The sequence below is a fragment of the Onychomys torridus genome, chromosome 14, assembly GCF_903995425.1.
Source record: "Onychomys torridus chromosome 14, mOncTor1.1, whole genome shotgun sequence".
Lineage (NCBI taxonomy): Eukaryota > Metazoa > Chordata > Mammalia > Rodentia > Cricetidae > Onychomys > Onychomys torridus.
The window spans coordinates 80,227,984-80,250,915 of record NC_050456.1 but is presented as its reverse complement, the minus strand read 5'-3'; positions in this window follow the sequence as shown (position 1 = coordinate 80,250,915).

Below are 22,932 nucleotides of genomic sequence, written 5' to 3'. Positions count from 1 at the left end.
TGCCACATGAAAGTTAATTCCATATGCAGTTTCTTCAATGCCCATATTTTCTCTGAAGTAGATTGGTACTGCCAGGAGCAGACATGTCTCATAGTCATAGCAAAAAAGAAAAGTTCCTAAGTTATTAAAACATTTTAAATGCCATATTCTGTAGATTTCTGAAGGGTTTGAAGATGACCTGTTTATCTAAAATATATTTGTTCAATCTTGAAAACATACCTAATATGACTACAAGTTCAATTTTAATATCTAACTACTAACTTTCATTTCTATATATCCTAATAGTTGGTAATAATAACACTCAAGGATTAGCAAATTGCATTACATTGTTAAATAAATGGTATAAGTACAATATCTTGAGCAAGATTAGAAATATGTGTATGGCATATTCTATTAATCTATCTATCTATCTATCTATCTATCTATATGTATATGTATATATATAAATAAGTATACAATATAAAACAATCCAATCCAATGTAAAGTATTTAAAACTAGTAATTATCTTTTTCTTTTTTGTCCTTTTTTTTTTTTTAAACAAGCACCTTAAATCTAATCTCCTTTGCCTAGCCCTTTTATTAACCCTTAACAATTTGTAACCAACCCTCCTAAACAATGAAAACTGTCCCAGACACAAAACCCATAAAAAGACCCAAAAACCACCCACCCCACACCACCCCTTTGGGAATGTGCGTGTCATATTCTTAAAATTGCTTCCTGCTGGGTATGGGCAAAGGTATCTTTATTCTGAAAAGAAAAATTTTGGGTTAATTGACAAATTCTAGGAAAGGTAACTATATTCTTTGTTATCCATAATTTCAAAGTTCAGGATTTATCTCAAGTCCTTATTCAAGTAGTATTTGAAACTAGATCATCTCAGCCAGCCATCTCAGAATTGCTCTAAGCACTTTGTAGTCCAAAGCTGATCTGTAGATGATGTTTATCAGCTTAGTGATATTATTTTCCACGTGGAATTGTCGTTGTGGGGCCCCATCTTCTTCCTGGAGATTTCAGTTGATGTTAGGCCTGGCGGTGATTTCCTGCAGAAAACTGAAAAAAGACTCGAACACAAAGACATGTATAGGCAGCTAGTTGAAGCCTTTTTTCTAAAATTAATTAGTACTCTATATGACTATTATTATCTTAACAAAGTTTAATATATATCTTGTAAATTTTGATATAAATTTCATACTTTAAGACATGTTTAAAGAATCAGAATAGAATCAAAGAATTGAGATTAGTAATAGAATAGTCCCTATAATGGCGCCTGTCCTGGATCTCACCCTGTAGAGCAGGCTGGCCTTGAACTCACAGAGATCCACCTGGCTCTGCTTCCCAAGCACTGATATCAAAGGTGTGTGCCACCACTGCCTGGCCTATTTCCTTTTTAAAATAAGATATTTTTACCTCTCTAGGTAGATATTTTTTCCTCTTGGAGGGCCAAACCTAGGACTGGAAGATGAACCCTTGGAATATGGGGACCAGGACCAAGGACTCTAAGAGTATTGTAGCAGTGGTGAAGGGCAGGCAGGTGGAACAGGCTTTGGGGCCTCGTGGTTTTGTATTGCCCTTAGCAAAGTGGAACTGAACAGTCTCTCATTCCCATAGTCATCCACAAAGTAGAGCATGGCAAGGGCCAGACGCCCTGTTTTCTCTAAAGCACTAACCTGACCCCACTCTGGGCCGGGGCCTCCATCCTTCCTCCACAGGCCCCAGATGTCCTTTCTGGCAGCTTCTTCCTGCCTTAGCCCCTCTCCTGCCTTCAGCCTTAGGGCTCTGACATCACCCCTGGGTCAGCATCCCCTCCAGCACCCCAGAAAAACAGTATCATTGGAATCCTGCATGGACAGTATGGGCTGGCCTGGGCAGTCTCTGGGGGAAGGCAGGTGACCAGAGGCTCCGCTGATTCCCAGGTGACTCCCACCCTTGTGGGTCTTCTTCATCTTGGTCCTGATCAGGAAAATACACACAGTGGGGAGAGCGCTAAGGAAACACCAATGGAGTTTATTTTACTTCTAACAAAAGCACATATTCTTGAAAGACTAAGAAGACAAAAGGAGCCGGGCTGTGGTGGCCTGTGATCCCAGCACTCGGGAGGCAGAGGCAGGCGGACCTCTGTGAGTTCGAGGCCAGCCTGGTCTCCAAAGCGAGTTCCAGGACAGGCACCAAAACTACACAGAGAAGCCCTGTCTCGAAAACAAAACAAAACAAAACAAACAAACACAAAAGACAAAAGATTCCAGAAAATGTTCCCACTGGTTGCCGACTGTGTGGGTGATTGCTGGTACATTCCACCAAAGGGATTTCCCAGTAGAACCAGGGCTACCTCTTCAACCAGGCTGGGAATCCCCACTTTTGTATGAGTGTGCACATGTGTGAGTGACTGAGTACAGACATTTTTATTGTTTTACCACTGAGCTAAATCCCCAGCTGGGAATCCCCACTTTGCTGGGTTGTCAGGGAAGCAGCTAGAGTCAACAGTGAGGGAAGGCTGGAGACAGACAGAGGGTGGGGCCAAGAGGGCAACCAGAAGGGGCCGCCGTAGATGTGTCTCAAGGTTCTTATGAGGGATGCATGGAGCGGGCAGGGGAAGTTAGAAAATGGGTGCTTGAGGAGACCCAGATGGATCTGGCAGTCTGGACACGGGAGCTATCTACAGACCAACCAGCTTGGGCTTCCCCAGCTTGGAGACAAAAGCATAGCCCCTGCAGAAAGGGTGGTGCTTACCCAAGGGGGCAGTAGCCAGAGGAACCTTCCACCTTCCAAGGGCCTGGTCCATCCAGGAATGTACCAGGCTACAAGCCACACGCCTGTTGCATGCCCAGCTGTGGAGTGCATGGCTCTGCTGGTGTGGAGGGGCTGGTGGGGAGTGCGAGCTCAGCCCATTCACCTGCCTCTTGACTACTGTTCTTTCCCCTCATGTTAGCAAAGATCAAGTCAGGGTCTTGTCATCACTGACCACAAACTTTCAAACACCTTCATCTGGTGGTGGAAACTTCCGGAGTTAGCTTGGGGTTATTAAGAGCCTAGTGAGTGGGTCAGATGCTCACTTCCTCCATCCCTCCTCTGCATTCTTCACTCGCTCTCCACCTACTCAGCTACTCCCTCACTCATTCACCCCTCACTCACCACAAACACACTCATTCACTTGCTCACTCACTCATTGATTCATTTACTCCGTCCCTCTTTCCTTTCTCACATACCATGCTCTCGCTCCCCATTCCTCCCTTTCTTGCTAACTCTCCCCTGTTCCTCATTCCTCGGTGTCTTGCACACTGCTACTCTTCCTTCTCTTCTTTCCTCCTTCCCCTTCGGTCTGTCCACTCCACAAAGTGCCGCTGCAGTCCAGTAGTGAGGGAGGCCGGCCGTGTGAAGGTCATCATGCCATCCTGGGGGCACACAGGAGGGATGGACAGTGGGGAGTACCTTAGGGTTGCTGAAATAAAACACCAGGACCAAAAGGAACTTGGGGAGGAAAGGGTTTGTTTCAGCTTACATGTCCTGATCACCATCTATCATGAAGGGAAGTCAGGGCAGGAACTGAAAGGTAGAACCTGAAGCAGAGGCCATGGAGAAGTGCTGCTTACTGGTTTGCTCTACCTGACATATTCAGCTTTTCTCCCTTCCCTCCCTCCTTCCCTCCCTCCCTCCCTCCCTCCCTCCCTCTTTCCTTCCTTCCTTCTTTTCTCCCTCCCTCCCTTCCTTCCTTCCCTGGTTTGTTTGTTTGTTTGTTTATCCATTCATTCATTCATTCATTTACTGGTTTTTGTAGACAGGGTTTTCTATGTAACCTTGACTGTCCTGAAACTTGCTTTGTAAACCAGGCTGGCCTTGAACTCAGATCCACCTGTCTCCACCTCCCAAGTGCTGGGATTAAAGACATGCTGCATCACACCTGGCAACTCCTTAGGGTCAGTGCACAGAAGCTGTGGTCCACAGGGGGGCAAGGCTGTACGTTGTGCTGGGAGCAGAATTTGGTAATGTGTAAGTCTTTCAGGTGGTGTTGGATTTGAAGACATGAGAGGTCATGGAGAGCAGCTGAGGCTTGGCACTGTGTGGCACTGTATATCGAAGCTAGAGTCCCTGAAGAGAGACCTGGAGAGGCTGTTGGTGAAGATGTAGGCCAGATGCAGAAGAAACTCCATTTGGGAAATGCCAGTACCATGGGATGACCTTTAGGGGAAGGTGCAGACATGGACTGGAGCTGGCTTGAGCCTAGGAGATTCGTGTCCTGTGGCAAACCCTTTGAAGCCTGAAATACTGTGAGTCTCAGAAGTCTGGTGCTGATCTTGATGCTGTTGGACTTTGGTTCTGTTTTTATTTGAATGTAACTTTCCTGTTTTTTTTTCCTTCTTTGAATAAGAAAGCGTGTAGCTGCTTCTCCTTCTCCTCCTTCCTCTTCCTCTTCCTCTCCTCCTCCTCCTCCTCCTCCTCCTCCTCCTCCTCATCATCATCATCATCATCATCTTGAACAGGTTTTCTCTGTGTAGCCCTGGCTGTCCTGGAACTCACTATGTAGATTAGGATGACCTTGAACTCAGAGATCTGCTGGCCCCTGCCTCCAAAGCACAAGGATCAAAGGCATGTGCTACTGTGCCTGGATATTTAACTTATTTTTATTTTACAGGAGCCCACAGTTGAGAGACTTTGAACTTCTAAAGAAACTTTGGAATTTTACAGATAATTTGGAGTTTTAGAGAAACTATGGATATTTTAGAGAGGTTTAAATTTTGAGAGGGATTTTGGCTGTTTTAAAGAAACTGAACTTTTAAAGACTGTAGTTTTTAAAGTTATTTGTGCTTTACATTACTACATAATATTAACATGTCATCTTGGGGACAAATGAGAAAGGAAAGGTTCTAGTTGAATAGTGATGTGTCTGTGTATCAAATTGCTGGCTAGTTTTATGTCAACTGGATACAACTAGGACCATTTTGGAAGAGGGAACCTCAGTTGAGAAAATTCCCCCACCAGATTTGCCTGTGGGTAAGCCTGGGTGCATTTTCTTGATTGACTGATGTGGGGAGGCTCAGCTTACTGTGGGCAGTGCCTCACCTGGGCTGGTGGTCTCGGATGCTATTGAGAAAGTAGGTTGAGCAAACCATGAGGAGCAAGCCAGTAGGCAGCACTCCTCCATGGTCTTCCTGTCAGTTCCTGCCTCCAGGTCCCTGTCCTGACTTCCCTTGATAATGGACTACAAGCTGTAAGATGAAATAAACCTTTTCTTTCCCAAGTTGCTTTTGGTCTTGCAGCTTTATCAAAGCAATAGAAACCCTAAGATACCAGTCCTGCTAGGGCCACCAGGGGGCAGCATCACCAAGCCAGAGCAGGCCAATGTCTTTCCTTTCTGTGACACACCCTTTCAAACATTTTTTTAAACACTTGCCTGCCTGGAGTCTTGTTTTACATACACTTTTTTTTTCTGAATGTAAATTTATTATTTGATTTCTCCTCCTCCTCCTCCTCCTCCTCCTCCTCCTCCTCCTCCTCCTCCTCCTCCTCCTCCTCCTCCTCCTTTCTTCTTCTGCCTTAGCATAGCATGAGACTTCTGACAATTCTCCTGCCTCAGTATCTTGAATGCTGGGTTTATAGGTGTGAGCCTCCATACCTGGCTTTACATTTTGCACCTATTTTTTTTTTAATTTAACTGGAGAAAGTGCATGTGGCATGTATGTGGAATTCAGAGGGGACCCCCAAGTGTCCTTGAGTTTCACTTTATTTGAGATAAGTTCTCTTGTTTTCCACTGCATACACCAGGCTAGCAGGCCCAAGTGCTTCTGGAAAGTCTCCTTCTCAGCCTTCCATCCTGGCATGGGAGCATTGAAATCACAGACGCCCTGCTGCATATGGTTTTACATGGTTCTGGGGGATTTAAACATAGGTCCTCACATTTGTACATAAGTATTCTACCCATAGACCCATCTCCCAAGTCCCTAAAATTCAATTGTAACTTCGTGTATATATACAGGTCCTGTGTGGAAATTCTCTACTGGATTAGATCAGAGGACTGAAAACCTTCATCCCCTAGAACATGCCTTCTGCACTGGTTTCAGGACCTCTGGAAGAGCAGCTGGTGCTCTCAACCACTGAGCCATCTCTCCAGCCCCTCCTTTGAACTTTTTATCTTCATATCTCCACAGGACTTGGCTCCATTACACTTCCTGGTGCTCCTTTTCTCCTCAAACTGTACATTTTGTATTTCTTTTTGTTCAGCTTGCTCCTTTTCATTATAAAGCTGCATAAGAGTGATTACTAGTAAGCACATAACACAGTCAATACTTGGCTGACTTGAAATCTCGTCTGTCAAGACCATTAATATAAACCTCTTCAATTTAGCCTCAGGTTGAATTTTTGGACAAGGACAGAAAGCAGCCACATTCTTTGTCAAAAAAAAATCACAAGAACAGTATCTGGGCTGCTTACTGAAACCTCCAGAGTTGAGCTCCCACAGTCCAAATTGCTCTCAGCACTGTCTTCCATGTTCTTACAAGGATCGCCCATTAAGCCCCACTTAGTGTCCAACTGCTGTTCTAATCTAAAATCTTCCATATTCTCTAAACAACAGCATGGTCAGGCCTGTCACAGCAGTATCCCAGTCCCTGGCATGAGGTAGATAAGAATGCTACTGCATTTTTATTTGAGCTGTATAAGTGGGAAAATGCTCAAACAAATGAAATAAAGGTACCACTAGATCATGGCAAAAGAGAATCTCAGTCCCTTGGTCCATGAACCAATTTCCAGACTTGAGCCAGTTTGTAGATGCAGAACTCCTTGTATGAAGGGAAGGTCAGGTTCCCTGAGGAAGGATCTTGATAAAATACCCAAGAGTTTTATAGTTAGCCTTTCTCCAGTCCTTTCCTGGAAGGAACTATAGCCTTTTACAAGAGTAACTGTACACTGGGGTAAGGAAATTATCAGACTTTATGGGGTCTATTGAATACCGGCTCTGAATTAATGCTGATTCTGGGAGACCCCAAGAAATATTGTGTCCCTCCAATTACAGTAGGAGTTTATGGAGGCCAAGTGATTAATGGAGATTTGGTTGAAGCCCAAATCACAGTAGGTCCAGTGGGTCCCTGAACTCATCCTGTGGTTATTTTCCCAGTTCCAGAATGTGTAATTGGGATAGATATACTTAGAAATAGGCAGAATTCTCACATTGGTTCCCTGACCTGTGGATTGAGGGCTATTATGGGAAGACTAAATGAAAGCCTTTAGAATTGTATCTGCCAGGAAAAATAGTGAATTAGAAACAGTATTGCATCCCTGGAGGAAATACAGAATGGGTAGTAGAGAAAGGTAGGTATAAATACCGGCTAAGGCCATGTGATCAGTTGCAGAAATGATTATAATTTTCATGAGTGATTCTGTCATAATTTGTTAAGAATGTCTTTGTAAAAATATTTGTGTTTTCTTTCTTTGATTTATTTATCATAAAATGTAACATCAATTAAGAGAACTTCAGTGATTATATTTAAGTTTGAGATACTGAAAGAATATCTCTGAAGGGACACTGCCACATAGTCTAAATTTATAATGCTTGTGCTACTGTATATGGGGTAGTTACATCATGTTAAGCATGATTATGACCTGGTTATTGTTTTCATTTGGAAATCAAGCATCACATAAGGATATATGGTTGTGTGTCAGGTTGACAAGTGATGGACTTGTGATGGCTATTCTTAGTTATTAACTTGACTACATCTGGGATTAACTAAAACCCAAATGGCTGGACATGCCTGTGAGGGATTTTTTTTTAATTCAATCATCTGAAGTGGGAAGGCCCACAACTTTTTTTATTTAATGATTTATCTATATTTTATTTACATTAGTGTTTTGCCTGCATGTATGTCTGTATGAGGGTGTTGGATCCCCTGGAACAGGAGTTATAGATAGTTGTGAGCTACCATGTGAGTGCTGGGAATTGAACCTGGGTATTCTGGAAGAGCAGCCAGGGCTCTTAACCACTGAGCCCCTGAAAGACCTACTTCTAATCCAATCTTTGAGGTGGGAGATCCACCTTTAATCTGGGCCACACCTTCTGCTGGCAGCCTGTGTAAGGAAGAAGGAAACCGGCTTCCTCCTTGCCTGCTTGCTCTTAGTCTTGCTAGCAAGTCCACTCCTTCACTGGCATTAGGACCTACTTCAGGATTCCACTGTATACTGAAGACCAGCTGAGACATCCAGCCTTGTGGATTGAACACTACTAGATTCGTGGACTGTGGTAGCTTGAATGTACTTTGGCCCCTATAAACTCATAGGGAGTAGCACTGTTAGGAGGTGTGGCTTTGGAGTAGATATGACCTTGCTGGAGGAAGTGTGCCACTGTGGAGGCAGCTTTGAGGTCTTATATATACCCAAGCTATGCCTAGTTCAGTTCACTTCCTGTAGGACTCTCAGCTCTTCTCCAGCACCGTGTCTGCCTGCACGTCACCATGTCCTTCCATGATGATAATGGACTAAACCTCTGAAATCATAAGCCATCCCAACTAAATGATTTCCTTTATAAGAGTTGCTGTGGTCTTGGCGTCTCACAACAAGAATAGAAACCCTAAGACATAGACCTTCCATTCACAGGCAGCCATTGATGGATTAGCTGGACCACAGCCTGTAAGCCATTCTCATAGATCACCTTTTGATGTATAAATATACAGCTTTATATAGATTCATTCTATAAGTTCTGTTCCTCTAGAGAACCCTGACTAATACAGACTCCCTTCTTTAACAGTGAGACTCCTCAGATTCTTCTTCCACAATGTGTGTTTGTCTGCTCAACAAATCCTGCTCTTCCAACCTCCTACTTCTGACTTGGCTGGTAGGCTAAAAGCTGGTCCTTGTAAAGTTTATTGAGCTCATAGTTTGGAAGTTCAAGGGCATGGTGCCAGCATTGGTCTGGCTTTGGTGAGGGACTTATAGAAGCTGACATCATAATGTAGAAGCACATAAAAAGATCACATGTCAAAACAGGAAGCTAGAATGTAGGGAGGGGCCAGTTTTGCTTCTTCACAACTCTCAATCCTGGGACATGCTCCGAGGACCACTCCCCAAAAGACCTACTTACTTTTCTCTGCTCCCACTTCTTAAATGTCCCACCTCTTCCCAACACTAGGGCCAAGCTTTCCACATATAAGTCTTTGGATAACACACACAAATTATATCCCAACCATGGCCCAAGCCCCAGGTGAGCATGCCATTGTTCCAGACCTCTGCTACTTAAGGTAGGTCTAAGCATAGGAACCACTGAACACTCACTTCTCTGAGGAAATGGGTTTGTTTTTTAGCTTTTACACAAACTGCTATATCTTGTGTAGTTTTCGTGCGTGTGTGTGTGTGTGTGTGTGTGTGTGTGTGTGTGTGTGTTTTAATAATGTGGCTCAAAGTTGGTTTGCTTTGGAGTTGGGGGACATCAAGCCAAAATCCAGCATCCTATCCAATAGTGCAGAGCTCAAAGCTGGGTTTTCCTGAGCTCTTGGTTCTTAGCCCTCTTATTACTGTCTGCACTGGCTACAGTGTGTTTCTGGTGGGGTAGCTGCTTATGACTGAAAGTGGACTTTGTTCAGCCTGCGTCTGTCCAACAAATCTGTTGCACTCCATGCCCTGGAAAGAGCAAAGAGCATGATATGATACCTGTTGTGGATGTCCAGGACTCATACACTGAGACCATGAAGCTGAGCTTAGACCCTGGAGCCACCAACTATTTTCTGGGATCTTGAACAGTTCACCCAATTTCTCTGTCTTACTGTCCTTATTTGTGAGACAATGGAAGGTCACTGTTTTTGTTTTGTTTTAAAGATGAATTAGAATTAGTAATGCAATGGTGGTTATCTGCCAGAGAGGGTGGTCTCTTAAAGTAGATGCTTTGAAGGCAAGCTGGGAAGGCAGGAAAGAAGGCTTACAGCTGGTCTAGGCAAGGCGTGGGCAAAAGACCGGATCAGGGCACACATGAGGTACCTGGAGGGTGGCGGGAACCATGGGAATAGGACATGGCTTGGCAATTTGGAAAGCCAGGCACCAATGCTGCGGTTTCCTCTTAGCACCAGAAATGGGGATACTGGGGGGTCCTGAGCAACGGTGCATTTAAGGGGCTCTGTCTGCTGCAGGCGCGAGTGGGCGGGCTTGCAAAGGCAATGACCAGTGGGAGGCAGCTCTGAAGGACCTGAAGGAGGCAACATGGGCAGAGAAGCCAGAAGCAGGAAAGGAAAGGGAGCAGTGCAAGACTGTTTTAGTTTCCATAGCTCCTGGTTATGTTTCTCTTCAGTTTCCCCGAATACACTGATCACTGCTCATTACAACCAGAAAACTTCTGTATCAGAGTCACCCACCAATCTGTTTCCACACTGTTTGTTTTTCCTTTTGTTTGCCATCTTTTTCTTCTGTCATTTTGGTCCTATGGCCTGGAACGCCTGTTAATATGTGATTAAATTATAGATATTTCAAAAGGGTAGATGAGGTGAAATGAAGGACAAAGGAACACATTTTTACTCCAGAGAGCAATTTTTTTAAAGTTGGTGTGATGGGATTAATTGCCAATTTGACAGAATCTATAATCACCCAAAGGATAGACCTCTGGCCATGCCTGTGGGGGGTTATCTTGACTGTGTTGGTTGAGGTTGGAAGATCCATCTTAACTGTGGGTAAGACCTGGGTTGTACAATGAAAAACTGAGCACTAATTTCTTAGCTAGGATTTCTATTGCTGTGATGAAACACCATGACCAAAAGCAAGTTGGGGAGCAAAGTGTTTATCCAGCTTATACTTCCACATTGCTGTTCACCACCAAAGGAAGTCAGGACAGGAACTCAAGAAGGGTAGGAACCTGGAGGCAGGAGCTGATGCAGGGGCCATGGAGGAGTGCTGCTTACTGGCTTGTTCTGCATGGCTTGCTCAGCATTCTTGTAGAACCCAGGGTCACCAGCCCAGGGATCGCACCACCCAGTATGGGCTGGGCCCTCCCTCATTGATCACTAATTAAGAAGATGCCTTACAGCTGGATCTCATGGAGGCTTTTCCTCAACTTTGGCTCCTTCCTCTCTGATGACTCTAGCTTGTGCCAAGTTGATAGACAAAACCAGCCAGTACACCCATCTCTGCCTAGCTGTGGATGTACTGTGACCAGCTCCCTCAGGCTCTGGTGCCGAGACTTCCCACCATGACAGGCAGTACTTTGAGATGTGAGATAAGGTAAGTCTTTCTCTCTAATTTTATCTTTTTTTTTTTTTTTTTTAGTTTTTTAGACAGGGTTTCTCCATGTAGTTTTGGTGCCTGTCCTGGATCTTGCTCTGTAGACCAGGCTGGCCTTGAACTCACAAAGATCCTCCTGGCTCTGCCTCCTGAGTTCTGGGATTAAAGAAATGTGCCACCACTGCCCAGCTGAGTATTTTATAATAACAACAGGAAAAGAAGCTAAGACCTTAGGCATAGGGAACAGTGGTTTTCATTATGATTTTTTTTTTGTTTTTTGTTTTTTTACATTTATTTGCTTATTTGTTTGGAGGCATGGCCAGTGCATGTCATAGCATGCCTGTGGAGGTCAGAGGACAACCCATGAGAATTAGTTCTGTCCTTTCAGCATATGGATTCCGGGACTCAGACTCAGGTCATCAAGTGAAGGAACCATGGAGTTGCCCTGGCCTAGCTGCCTGGGAGGCACACATCATAGGTTTTTCAGGTTAGAGTCCATGGCTCCTGGGGCACTATGTGTCTGTCTTTCAGTTCCTGAGAAATCAAGGCACTCCCTCAGGCAGCAGAGCATTTATGCCAAATTGTGTTTCTCTATAAGTTCCCTTTGAAGTCAAGGAAGCATGGGAGCTGATGGGACAATTGGTCTTAGACATTAATCTTGTGTACCCTGTAAAGTTTGCAAACATCTTTGTATCCTGGAAATGACGACTGTATTGATCCTGGCAACTGATTCTGTTTCTGATAAGGGTATAAAAAGTCTGATTGCTCTCAATACAATTGTCATAGACCCAGTCTTGCTGTGGCCCCTCCAACCTGAGCCTGGTTTAATTTCTCACCCGCTGTATCAGATAATCTTGGCCCAATAAGTAAGCACGGGCACTTAAAATCAAGTAAAAGGCAAGCACCTTTCCTGGCTGAGCTATCTCACCAGACCTCATGAAATCTTCACAAGGATATGATTATGCTTTGCTTACATTCACTACTCTCCCATGACACTCCTCTGTTTACCCTCTTCCCCAAATGGTCCCCTCCTGCTTCTGTGTCATTACATAGAATATTTTAAAATGCAATGTGTAGTTTTTTTGTTGTTGTTTTTTTAAATCTTGTTTTGTAGGTTTTTTTTTTTTTAACTTGTTGCTCTTTGGGGGCCCATCACCCAGCTCCTTAATAAATACATGGAGACTTATTCTTTCTTATGAATGTCTGGCCAGCTTTTCTAACTTAAATTAACCCATTTCTCCTTAGCTACATTTTGCCTTTGGGCTTTTTACCTTTCTGTAGCTGGAGAGCTTCTCTCCAGCCCCCTCCAAGCCCTGTCAGTCTGACAGCCCACTTATAAAATAAATACACAGACGCTTATATTATTTAAACGGCTTGGCCATTAGCTCAGGCCTACCATTGACTAGCTCTTACTCTTATATTCAGCCCATTTCTATTAATCTATACTTTGTCATGTGGCTCATAGCTTACTGGTACCTTATATCTCACTTGTCATGGCAGTGGCTGGCAGGTCTCTCCTTCCCAGCCTTCACTTCCCGCAATTCTCTTCTCTGCTTGTCCCACCTATACTTCCTGCCTGGCTACTGGCCAATCAGTATTTTATTTATTAACCAATCAGAGCAGCACATTCACAGCATAGCGAACATCCCACAGCACCTTTCTCTATTCTGTATGTATTGCTTCCCTTCTTACTCTGTGGCTGGCTGTGTGGCTGTGTGGCTGTGTGGCTGTGTGGCTGTGTGGCTGGGTGGCTGGGTGGCTGGGTGGCTGGCCCCTGGCATCCTCCTCTCCTCCCTTTCTTGCTCCTCCCTCTCTTCTCTTCTTATTTATTCTCTCTGCCTTCCAGCCCCGTCTATTTCTCTCTCCTGCCTTGCTATTGGCTGTTCAGCTCTTTATTAGACCAATCAGGTGTTTTAGACAGGCACAGTAACACAGCTTCACATAGTTAAACAAATGCAACACATCTTTGTATCATCAAACAAATATTCCACAGCATAAACGAATGTAACACATCTTCCATTGATGTTCCACAACAGCAATGTTTAAATCTAGATCCTGCATGATAGAAAACATGATGTTTCTCAGTCTGGCTTCCTCTGGAAATGACAATCATTCTTTTTTCACACCTGAGCCTGACTGCACTTCCAATCTGCAATAAATTACATGCTTTTTCTTTCTCTGCCAGCTTGATAGGCAGAAGGCAGCATCTGTCGTGGCCAATTTGCCTTGCCCGTTCTAACAAGGCAAGCCTCTCTGGAGGTTGCTTTGGTATGTTTTATTTTGTTTGCCACCCCATCTGTTTGTGGATCTTGCTTCCAAGTGCAGGACAACTGTGTATTAGGAAATGGATCTTTGTCATTGACTTTCTATTTCACATGCTCAGGTGTAAGTTTTCACCTTTACCAAGCCTCTTGCCTTTCACCTACTGTATTGCCACTGTCAACTTTCCTGTCTCCAACTGGTTCTTATCTTGCCCTCTCCAAGAATGAAGTGGGCAGACAGAAAAGAGTGAGCAAATGGGGAGGTTTGATTTGTGTGTGAGCAACAGCAGAATCAGGACAGAGCAACCCAAGCAGAGCAAAAGAGAAGGCCCAGTAGTCTTGGCAATGGTGGGACAGACCTCAGCTGAGAGATTATCAGCAAAAGTTAGAGCTCTAGGTGCTTAGGCAAGCCTCAGGGTGTCAGCTGCTCTTCCTGGACCAAGTCCATGGAGAGGGCAGGCCTCACAGTCAGTGGATCTTCAAGGGCAGGGATCATCAAGTTAGTTTCTGGCCTGCCTCCGCCTCCCGAGTGCTAGGATGAAGGCATTGACCACCACGGCCTGGCCTGTCTCAGTTCTTAAAAGCAAGAACAGTCTTTATTCTTGTTTTCTCTGAGAAGTGGTCCATTCTGCCAAGAGCCAGGACACCAGGTTATACAGAGCCAGGTGGGTCCTGACTGGCCGAGTGTGTGTGCAGATGACATGAAGAATGAAGACAGATCAAGAAACAGCTGTCAGACTTGCAGGACAGGGAGAGAGCCAACCCCCCACCCCACCCCAAGGCTTCCCTTCAGGTTTGGGCTATTTGTCTTCTTGGTACAGCAGTGATAGGGGAGCAGACAGGCTGTCAGAAGAGCATTTTGAAAACAGACCGGAGTTTGACTCAGTTTCCCATTACTGCTGTGTCATTCAGATGACCTTTGTCCTAGTTTCCCATTACTGCTGTGTCATTCAGATGACCTTTGTCCTGGGGGCTGTGGGGGCTCCCAGCTCTGGACACCCTGGGGTTTCCATGCTGGCTCCCATCAACAAGGTGGGGAGATGGGGATGTTTGTTTGCCTCCTGGCTCTTTGTCCCTTGGGCTGGAGCCCCTGTACTTGCTGTCAGTGGTGGCTCACACCTGTAATCCCAGCAGGGAGGCAGAGGCAGACAGACCTTTGAGTTTGAGGTCAGCCTGGTCTATACAGCAAATTCCAGAACAGCTAGGGCTACACAGAGAAACCCTGTCTCAACCCCACCACCCCAGAAAAAAAAAACCAAAAAAACCCAAAACCTGTACTTGCCTGAGAAAATTTCATAAGATTATGAATTCTGAGCTGGGGATTTAGCTCAGTGGTAGAGTGCTTGCCTAGCAAGTGCAAGTCCCTGGGTTTGGTCCTCAGCTCTGACCCCCCCCCCAAAAAAAAAGATTATGAATTCTGTTTAAAACATGTCTTGACCTTCTTATGACCTGGAGTAAGAATTCCTTTGACTTTGACCAAATTTTGCTGTTGTTTTTAATCTTATCAACTTGTAATGGTACACCTGTAAGAAATAAACTCTGATGTGTAGTCAGACTTTTTTGTCAGAACCATCAATCAGTTCCCCAATAATGGCATAGCAATTTATCAATTATGAAAGTTCAAAGCAGGCTGATTCTGTGAGTTCAAAGCCAGCCTGATCTATAGAGCAAGATCCAGGAAAGCAAGGGTAAAACACAGAAATCCTGTCTTTAAAAGAAAAAAAAAAGCATGCTCTAATTATGAAAGCTCAGCTGATAGCTTAGGCTTGTTTCTAATTAGCTCTTATAACTTGAATTAACCCATTTCTATTAATTTACTTTCTGCCATGGGGTTTATTACTTCATCTCCCTATTCCCCATTCTGCTTGCTTAGTGTCTCTTGGCATCTCCTTTCTTCTTCCCAGCATCTTCTCTGCCTTGAATACCCTGCCTACCTATTGGCCTTTCAGCTTTTTATTAAACCAATCAGAATGATACATCTTCACAATGTACAAAGACTATTCCTCAACATTTCCCCCTTTTTGTCTAAATAAAAAGGAAATTATACTTCAGAGAAAATACTTCATTATCTGTCCTATCTTAGTCCAAAGTTTTAAACCTAAACCATTTTTTGTCATAACTTGTATTACCATCCTAAATATATCTTTTTAGACCTTAAAACATCTTTTTAGATAAACAACTTAAGCTTTTATGTTTCTCAACCTTATAAACTTTGTATCTCTTTTGTAAGTTTCTTTTCTGAATTTGGTAATGAGGAAAACTGTAAAACTATATCTAGTTTTCAATCCTCATCAGAGGACCAAGAAGGATAAAATATTACCTGAGTAAACAGGAAGTGCAGAGACAGCAACTTCCAGAACTATAGAAATGACAGAGACATCTGGCTGCCTGGACAGTCACCCAACGTTCCTCTGCAATGTTGTGGCATCTGTCTTCAGCCTCCAGGCCTAGAATATCTGACAGACTTTTCTGTAAAGCAGGAATTTTGAAAGACTGTCCTGCCTTGTCTTGGCAAAGTTCAGCAGTCACTTTCTGTGTGTCCTGTTTGTCTAGTTTGGACAGCATACTGTCAACAGTTGTGTCAAGGGTGGCCTCTTTCCCAAATGGCTAGATTTGCCACAAAGAAAGCAAACTTCATACGGAGGCACTTTGATGCCTATCATCCTTGTTTGATGTAATGAGAAGCTTTATGTTATTAAAACATTATAAGTATCCTATTCTGTAGGTCTTTGAAGTATTTGAAGATCATCTATCTATCTAAAATATATCTCTCTATTGTTAGGATCCTGGAGAAGTCCCACAAAAGACCACCATCCACGCATGCAATCATCAAGAGTGTTAATTACCTCAGGGAAGATCCCAGCATACTAGGGCCAGCCATCCCACACAAAAGCAAAATGACAATAACCCCAGAGGAGCTCGAAGGCTCCATTTAAGCACAGCCAAGGGGAGGGTCTAAGTCAGTCAGGTCATTTTAGATATGATTGGCTTAAGCAAGTGGCAATCCTATTAGTACATTCTAATTGGCCAAGGCTAGTCAGGGGCTGGTCAGGGGTTTTTCATTTTGGGGAAGGGCTGGACAAGTCCTAGGCTTTGTCCTTGTTTGGTTATCACCTTGAACTTACTGATGTGGCTCAGGCCTGGTCTGGTCTGGTACTGCATGTACCAGGCCTCCTCGTCCTTGCTGTTGGGGGTGTTTGAGATTCATTTGTGGCTTCCTCAGAAACTGCTTGTTCAGTCTTAGGAAGCTGAAATCGAGGCCTGATCTCTGGGAGAAGACTGAGCAGCCTGTTATGGCATCTGCTCGGTCCTCTCATGTATGACCTTGAAAACAAACCTAACATGACTATAAGTTTAATTGTTATAGATGACTGACTACTAAGCTGTATTTCTTTAATATCCTAAATGGCTTTCAAAGACTAAAACTTTACATAACCTTTAAAGTGAGCTACATAAGTACAATACCTTAAACAAGAGTAGGAACATATGTACAGTATGTACTAACAAAAATAACCTTAAATTTGTATCAATACACAAAAATCCATACCAACGTAAATTCTTGAGATAGTTTTTTAGTTTGAAAGTAGATTCAATGATCTACCCTTTATCCTATCATTCTTATGTCCCCTTTTCTTTTCAGAAAGAGATCCCTGAATCTAACCTCCTTTGTTTAGCTTTTTTCCTGACCATTCCAATACCAACTGATACCAACCCCTTTAAATGATGACAAACATCCATAACCCACTGAATGACCAAAAGCCACCCACCCCACCTCTTGGGTTTGTGGGTGTCATGCTCTCTAGACTGCTCCCTGTTGTCCGGGGGTGCTGGGAAAATCGGGACAATGGTCAAGTCCTGGAGGTGCCAGCTCATTTGTTGTCCAGTCTCTGTGACGGGAAAGCACAGGGCTCATCTGAAGTCCTGGCTGGATAATCTGTGAGGCTGGACCATCTCAGCTAGCAGTGCTGAAGTTGTTCTGGATGCAGAGTTTTGAGGAAACTGTGACAGAGGCATTTTGAGAGGCTGAATCATTTGGGATACTTGTCTTATCTTTATTTGTGTCCAGTCCTTTAGTTCTGGAAACATACAGACTTTTAAAGGTAACATACATACCTGTATTAAAACAAGTACGGAATGTGTGGCATGCACATGTCAGCTAAACATGATTTATATTTAAGCAGGTAAAAGGTATCTGTTAAGTTTATAAATTTTTTTGCCTGTATAATCAAATTGTTATGAGGACTCTCTAGCCAATAAGGTTTATCAAGTCTCATCCAGTCTCAGAGCTGTTCCCATGTAGAGGGATCAGCATACATGCCACTGTCCTGCAGTCTTTCCTGGCTTCCTCCCTCACATCTGCAGCCAAGATCCTCAGGTGGTCTCTTCTGGTCAAATCTGATCTTTATTAACTTGGATCCATAGCTTTTTGTTTCATATGGAAAAAAAAAGCACAACCTCTCCTCAATGTAATACATATTTTACTTCCATTTTAAAGTTAAGGCATTCCTGAAATATATAGGTTGGTTTAATTCAGCAGTCCCTTCCACAGTCCAGCAGCTGTTGTCTGTTCATTAGCATTTAAAAAATTCAAGGGGCTGGAGATATGGCTCAGAGGTTAAGAGCACTGACTACTCTTCCAGAGGTCCTGAGTTCAATTCCCAGCAACCACATGGTGGCTCACAGCCATCTGTAATGAGATCTGGTGCCCTCTTCTGGCATGCAGGCACACATGCAGACAGAACACTATATATATAATAAATAAATAAATCTTTAAAAAAAATTCAAAATTAACAAAGCACCATATGAAGTCCAAACTCCCTTTGTTTGATATAGTCCCCATTCTTTTACATGGCTTATTCTTTTTGTTAATTATTACTTTACTTCTCTCTTTAAAGACTTTATTATTTTACAACTACTTTTTTTATGACTGTCTATACCCTTTTTATTTATTTATTTTTTTTTTGAGACAGGGTTTCTCCATGTAGTTTTGGTGCCTGTCCTGGATCTCACTCTGTAGCCCAGGCTGTCCTCGAAATCACAAGAGATCTGCTTGGCTCTGCCTCCTGAGTGCTGGGATTACAGGTGTGTGTCACCACTGCCCAGCTAACCTACACACATTGTTAAACACACTGTAACCTGTTTAGAGGCTTTTTTTCTGTCTAAACCTGCTTTACTGAATATCTGTAACCTTTTCTGTCTGCACAGGCAAACCTTAAACAGCCACGCAGCTTAGCTTATGGTGCACTGGTGTCTCAAGCCAGCAGGCAGTGCCCGAGAGACACATCTCTGTACTGTGGCCCTCATGAGAGACCATGGGACTAGGAAGCCATGTTTGCCTCCATTTTTGTGTTTAGGACAGTTTTTAAGTTTTCTCAAGTCTTATGTGAAAATATGTGTCCCCATGTTGGACCTTTTCATTGGGACTGTTGGCTTCCCAATGACACAGAGACATTATTAATTATGAAAGTGCAGCCAATAGATTAGGCTTATTTCTAACTACCTCTTACAACTTAACCCATTTCTATTAATTTACTTTCTGCCTCATGACTTTATTCTCTTCTCGGTATTGCCCATTCTGCTTGCTCTGTGTCTCTTGGTGTCTCCCTTCTTCTTCCCAGTGTCCTCTCTGCCCCCAAAATGCTACCTAGCTATTGGCCACTCAGCTTTTTATTAAACCAAAGTGACACATCTTCACAGTATGCAAAAAGATTATTCCACAACACTGATGGTTCATTTTTAAAATAAAATTACCTTGAGTCAACTTAAGTCTAATTATGAATAAATAGAAACTCTGGAACCCTGGTGATAGTCTAAGCTAGTTACCCCCACCCAAATCTGTTGTGGAATATTATTCTAAGATGTGTTACATTTGTTTATGCTGTGGAACATTTGTTTAATGATGAAAGGTTGCATTTTTTTTTTATGTTGCATTTGTTTAACTCTGTGAAGCTGTGTTACTTTGTCTAGAACATCTGATTGGTCTAATAAAGAGCTGAATGGTCAATAGCTGGTCAGGAGAAAGGATAGGCATGGCTGGCAGGCAGAGAATAAATAGAAGAAATCTGGGGTGGGGAGAAGGATCACGGAGCAGGAGAACAAGGAGAGGAGGACTCCAGGGGCCAGCCATCAAACCACACAGCCAGCCACAGAATAAGAGTGATATACATAAGTAAGAAAAGGAAAAAGCACGGAGGCAAAGGTAGTCAAGATTTTTTAAGAAAAGCTGGCTAGAAATAAGCCAAGCTAAGGACAGGCATTTATAAGTAAGACTATGACTCCACGTGTGATTTATTTGGGAGCTGGATGTTGAGTCACCCAAAGAGTCAAAAGAGCCCCCAAAGTAAAGAAACAACCAACAACACAAATTCTGTTAGTATTACCCTTACCCAAACTAGAAGTTTAGAGTTAAAAATCAGTTCCAACCAAGCTTGCCTGAAGGCCTGCAGACATAACAAGGTCATGTATCTGATAAGATAGAGGTAAACCTGTTAGAGCTCAGGTAGTGCATGTGTCTAAAATTGACAGTCTTGGTCCAGTTCAAGCTGCACTACAGGATTTCTGGTGGTTAGACAAAAGCCAGCATTCCTCAGGAACTTGTGGAACAGGTTTCTGTTCACCAAAAGCAGTCATTTCCGCTGCCTCTGGGAGAAGAGACAGATGGCTCTTCACTGGCACATACCTGTGGTTGCATATCAAATCCCGTGCTGCCTTCCAAGCTCCTTCAGTTCCTATTGAGAAGTACCAGGTATACTTCCCGAGCCCCCAAGCTATCCTCTGTCCCTTGTCACCATCCTAGCCACAGGCTATTCCAGGACCACCCCACCCCTGTTCTCTTTATAAGGGCTAAGTTTTCTCCCTGCCCCCACTCTGCTCCCTTCTCTTGAAGACAGCCTGAGCCATGCCCAGTCTGCTTCTTTTTACTCTCTGCTCCAGATGCTCCTGGGTATTTTCTTTCTCTTAATCACAATAAAAACCTTCCACCTATGGAATGGCCTTTTCAGTGGCTTCTTTACTGCCCTCGAATACAGAACCCAGTCATCATTTTTGTTGAGAAAAGGCAAACACCAGAGAGAAGAGCAGGAGAGGGAGGAACAAAGCCCAGATGACACAAGAGCTTGTACCCTCCCGACTACTCAGTTGTGAAGAAAGGCGGCAAGGGGCTTGTATGAGGGTCATGAAAACTGCTCTCTGCATTCAGTCAGAGAGAGCCTGCCAGTCTAGGCTAAGTGGGCTTTGGAAGGTTGTAAAATAAATCACCACTTGTGCTACTCCGGTCTCCAGTGCTCTTGCATGAAGTGAGGATCTTTGTTTCTCACACACCTCATACCTCTTTATAATCTCACTTTCAAAGAAAAAAATCTTGGGGTCTGGAGAGGTGGCTCAGTGGTTAAGAGTACTTACTGCTTTTGCAGAGGATGTGGGTTTAGTTCCTAGAACCCACATATTAGCTCACCATTTGCAACTTCAAATGATCCAACGCTCTTCCGACCTCCAAGGGCACCAGGTACAAACACAGTGCACTTACAGACATGCAAACAAAACACTCATACACCAAATAAAATAATCTTAAAATAAAAATTAAAAAAAAAAAAAAACAACTCAGCTGTAACTGGAAGTTTCTCTCGTCCTGCCTTGCCCCTTAGTCGGGCTGACTCTCTCCCACCCCAGGTCCCTCCGCTGCTTATAAATAATCACTCAGAGGCTTATATTAATTGCAAACTATGTGGCCTATGGTTTCAGCTTCTTGATAGCTAGCTCTTTCACTTTAAGTTAACCCAGATCTATAAATCTAAATGTTGTCACGTAGCTGTGGTGTTACCAGTCTGCTGACATCTTGTTCCTTCGGCCTGACTCAACCCTTTTTCTCTCTGTATCTCTGCTTGGATTTCCTGCCTGGCTGTACACTTTCTTGCCATAGGCCAAAACAGCTTTATTATCCAATGGGAGTCACACATAGTCACAGCATACAAATAAATCCCACAGCACTTAGCCAGGCAGTGGTAGTGCAGGCCTTTAAATCCTAGCACTCAGGGGCAGAGGCAGAGGCAAGCAGATCTCTGTGAGTTCCAGGCCAGCCTGGTCTACAGAGCGAGTTCCAGAACAGCCAGGGCTGTTACACAGAGAAACCCTGTCTTGAAAAACCAAAAACCAAGAAAAAAAAAATCTTTATGCTGGGTGTGATGGTGGTACACAACTTTAATACCAGCACTTGGGAAACAGAGGCAGGTGTATCTCAGTAAATTCCAAGCCAGCCCAGTCTACACAGCAAGGTCCAGTTCAGCTAAGGGCTACCTAGTGAGACCTTGTCTCACAAACAACCTTACCAACCAACCAACCAAAACCCTTTTGACAAAAACCATTTTTAAAAAAATTTTATTTGTATAGGGGTTTTACCTGCATGCATGTCTGTGCACTATTTGCATGCCTGGTTGTGCGCCACCATGTCGGTGCTAGGATTCAAATCCTGGTCCTCTGGAAGAACAGCCAGGACTCTTAATCACTCGTCAGTCCTGGCAAAAAATGTTTTGAGTCAGGGTCTCACTCCATAGCCTGGCTGGCCTGGTACTCTCCATAGACTTACAGAAATCTGGTGGCCTTTGCCTCCTAAGGGCTAGAATTGAAGTCCCGACCTTCCAACCGCGTTATTCATCTTTTAGATTATATCCTTTGAACAAAGTAACTTCAAAAGCCACCAAAATTATGGACAGCTGTTATGATACTCAAGTAGGACTCTCTTGAGCTGTGTGCGAGCGAGTGCGCGCGCGCACACACACACACACACACACACACACACACACACACACACACACAGAGGTTTGGGTGTGCACTCTTCCCAATCTTGTTTCACAGATTCCTGAAACCTTCCTGCAGTGTACATTAAGATCCTGGGCAGAGCTCCTCAGGCTGCGATGCTGAGTTTACCTCTTGCCAGTGACATCTGCAAGCAAGCACACATTCATACATGCAGGCGCAACACTAATGCAATAATGTAAATTTAAAAAAAATAGTAATTAAAAAGGAAAAGGAAAACGAAAAGCATGGTCTAAATTCAGAGGACATTCCTTTCCAGCAGATTAAGAAAGGGAAAGTATGCCCAAGAATGGGAGTGGGTTAGTGAGTTGCCCACAAAACATAGGGCAACGATGTGTATAGCCATTTATAGGACACTGATATATTTTCTCGTTTGGCACCAGGTGGGGAGGTTTCCAGTCTTTCCCCGCAAACAAGCTCGTTTCATGCTTTAATGTGGTAATTCAGCATCCACTCAGCTTCCCCTAAACAACGGCGTCGGGACTTGGTGTCCTGTAGTAAGAACTTGTGCACTACGAGGACATTATATGTGTCGGTGTTGGGAGTTCGAACCAGGACCTGTGCAGGGATTCCACCACGGAGACTCGTTCTTCTACTACACTTCAAAGGAGGCGCGGAGTGCGGCCGGCCGTGCACAGCGCCGCCGCCACTAGGTTCAACGGTAGGACGGCAGGTTGCT